Consider the following 5,000-nt stretch of genomic DNA (forward strand, 5'->3'; position numbering starts at 1 on the left):
TATATGTATTATATATATATATATCCAATATATGTATATATATATATATATATCCTGTATATGTATATATATATCCTATATGTGTATATGTATATATATATATATCCTGTATATGTATATATATATATATATATCCTCTATATGTGTATGTATATGTAATATATATATATATATATCCTCTATATGTATATATATATATATCCTCTATATGTGTATGTATATGTATATATATATATATCCTCTATATGTATATATATATATATCCTCTATATGTGTATGTATATGTATATATATATATATCCTCTATATGTATATATATATATATCCTATATATGTATATGTATATATATGTATATATATATATATATATATATATCCTATATATGTATATATATATATATATATATATCCTATATATGTATATATATATATATCCTATATATGTATATATATATATATATATATATCCTATATATGTATATATATATATATATATCCTATATATGTATATGTATATATATATATATATCCTATATATGTATATGTATATATATATATATATCCTATATATGTATATATATATATACATGCTATATATGTATATGTATATATATATATATATCCTATATATGTATATATATATATACATGCTATATATGTATATGTATATATATACATCCCATATATGTATATGTATATATATACATCCTATATATGTATATGTATATATATATATCCTATATATGTATATGTATATATATATATATATCCTATATATGTATATGTATATATATATATCTATTTATTTCCTGTATATATGTATATGTATATATATATATCCTATATATATATAATATATATATATCCCGTATATGTGTATATATATATATCCTGTATATGTGTATATATATATATCCTATATATTTGTATATATATATATCCTATATATGTATATATATATCCCATATATGTATGTATATATATATATATCCTATTTATGTCTATATATATATCCTATATAGGTATATATATATATATCCTATATATGTATATATATATATCCTATATATGTATATATATATCCCATATATGTATGTATATATATCCCATATATGTATATGTATATCCTATATATGTATATATATCCTATATATGTGTATATATATATCCTATATATGTATATATATATATATCCTATATATATATATATCCTATATATTTATATATATATCCTATATATGTATATATATATATCCTATATATGTATATATATCCTATATATGTATGTATATATATCCTATATATGTATATATATATATATCCTATATATGTATATATATATATATCCTATATATGTATATATATATATGATTGTTGAGCTGAATTAAATCCGACGATATGAAATAAAATGGAGGTGGAAGGACCTGGGTACTCAACGTTTCGCCCGATTTATGCGGGCTTCTTCAAGAGGGATGGTCATTGACGAGAGAGTCGGAGGATTAGGGCTATATATAATGATGGGGGAGACCAGCGTGTTTTCCTTATGTAAATTAGATGTCATATATACATGTATATACATTTTATGAGAGAAGAACTAATTATAGTAAACTAGTGTAGTGGATTACGTCTAAAAGATAAAATATCGTAGAGATTAAAAATTGTGTTTGGAAATATAGCGGTGATAGATTAAATAAATAAAATGACACGAGATTACGAAAGAATTTTTTTTTTTTTTTTTTTTTTTAAATTAGAAATAATTGAATTGGGATAAAATAGCGCAGTAACTTAAAAGATGGTATCTAAAAATAAGAATAGGAGGTGATAAAATGGAGTCTAAAAATAGATAATGATAAAATACAGTAAATAAGTAAAATAAAAATGAAATTAAGTGAAATTACGAATTTTTTTTTTTTCTAATCTAATTTACATAAGGAAAACACGCTGCTCTCCCCCATCATTATATATAGCCCCAATCCTCCGACTCTCTCGTCAATGACCATCCCTCTTGAAGAAGCCCGCATAAATCGGGCGAAACGTTGAGTATCCAGGTCCTTCCACCTCGATTTTATTTCATATATATATATATATCCTATATATGTATATATATATCCTATATATATATGTATATATATATCCTATATATATGTATATATATATCCTATATATGTTATATATATATATCCTATATATGTATATATATATATCCTATATATATATATATATCCTATATATCTAATATATATATCCTATATATCTAATATATATATCCTATATATCTATATATCCTATATATGTATATATATCCTATATATGTATATATATATATATCCTATATATATATATCCTATGTATATATATATCCTATATATATATATCCTATATATATATCCTATATATATATATATCCTATATATATATCCTATATATATATATATATCCTATATATATATATCCTATATATATATATCCTATATATATTATATATCCTATATATATATATATATAATATCCTATATATATATATATCCTATATATATATATATATCCTATATATATATATATATCCTATATATATATCCTATATATATATATATATATATCCTATATATATATATATATCCTATATATATATCCTATATATATATATATCCTATATATATATCCTATATATATATATATATCCTATATATATATCCTATATATATACATATCCTATATATATATCCTATATATATATATATCCTATATATATATATCCTATATATATATATATATATCCTATATATATATCCTATATATATATCCTATATATATATATATATATCCTATATATATATCCTATATATATATAAATATATATATCCTATATATATATCCTATATATATATATATATATATATATATATATATATAACCTATATATATATATATATATAACCTATATATATATATATATAACCTATATATATATATATATAACCTATATATATATATATATATATCCTATATATATATATATATATCCTATATATATATATATATCCTATATATATATATATATCCTATATATATATATATATCCTATATATATATATATATCCTATATATATATATATATCCTATATATATATATATCCTATATATATATATATATCCTATATATATATATATATATATCCTATATATATATATATATATATCCTATATATATATATATATATCCTATATATATATATATCCTATATATATATATATATATCCTATATATATATATATATATATATATATATATATATATCCTATATATATATATATCCTATATATATATATATATCCTATATATATATATATATATATATATATATCCTATATATATATATCCTATATATATATATATCCTATATATATATATATATATATCCTATATATATATATCCTATATATATATATTTGTATATATCCTATATATATATATATATATATATCCTATATATATAAATGTATCCTATATATATATATATCCTATATATATATATATATATATCCTATATATATATATATATCCTATATACATATATATATATATCATACATATATATATATGTCCTATATATATATATATATATATATATATATCCTATATACATATATATATATATATCCTGTATATATATATATCCTATATACATATATATATATATATATATCCTGTATATATATATATCCTATATACATATATATATATCCTATATATATATATATCCTATATATATATATATCCTATATACATATATATATCCTATATACATATATATATCCTATATATATATATATCCTATATATATATATATCCTATATACATATATATATATCCTATATATATATATATCCTATATACATATATATATATATATATCCTATATATATATATATCCTATATACATATATATATATCCTATATATATATATATCCTATATATATATATATCCTATATACATATATATATCCTATATATATATATATATCCTATATATATATATATATCCTATATGTATATATATCCTATATATATATATATATATCCTATATATATATATATATATCCTATATATATATATCCTATATATATATATTCATATCCTATATATATATATATATATATATATATATAGATATATATATTCATATCCTATATATATATATCCTATGTATATATATATATATTCATATGCTATATATATATATATATCCTATATATATCCTATATATATATATATACATATCCTATATATATATCCTTTATATATATATATATATCCTATATATATATATATCCTATATATATATATATCCTATATATATATATCATATATATATATATATATATATATATATATATATCCTTTATATATATATATATCCTTTATATATATATATATCCTTTATATATATATATCCTATATATATATCCTTTATATATATATATATCCTATATATATATATATATATCCTATATATATATATATATCCTATATCCTATATATATATATATCCTATATATATATATATATCCTATATATATATATATATCCTATATATATATATATCCTATATATATATAGATATATATCCTATATATATATATATCCTATATATATATATATCTCCTATATATATATATATATCCTATATATATATAGATATATATCCTATATATATATATCCTATATATATATATATATATCCTATATATATATCCTATATATATATATATATATATCCTATATATATATATATATCCTATATATATCCAATATATATATATATCCTATATATATATATATCCTATATATATCCTATATATATATATCCTATATATATCCTATATATATTTATATATCCTATATATATATATCCTATATATATCCTCTATATATATATCCTATATATATATATATATCCTATATATATATATATATATCCTATATATATCCTCTCT

The 5,000-nt window shown here is 15.5% G+C and overlaps 1 protein-coding gene across 6 annotated transcripts in view; it reads left to right on the plus strand.

Moving 5' to 3' along the window:
• The window catches only part of LOC145276875 (uncharacterized), a 190,036-nt gene that overhangs the window by 84,636 nt on the left and 100,400 nt on the right, over positions 1-5,000 (plus strand). The window lies entirely within an intron of this gene.

The sequence above is a fragment of the Euprymna scolopes genome, chromosome 5, assembly GCF_053919585.1.
Source record: "Euprymna scolopes isolate OS-2025 chromosome 5, ASM5391958v1, whole genome shotgun sequence".
Taxonomy (NCBI): domain Eukaryota; kingdom Metazoa; phylum Mollusca; class Cephalopoda; order Sepiida; family Sepiolidae; genus Euprymna; species Euprymna scolopes.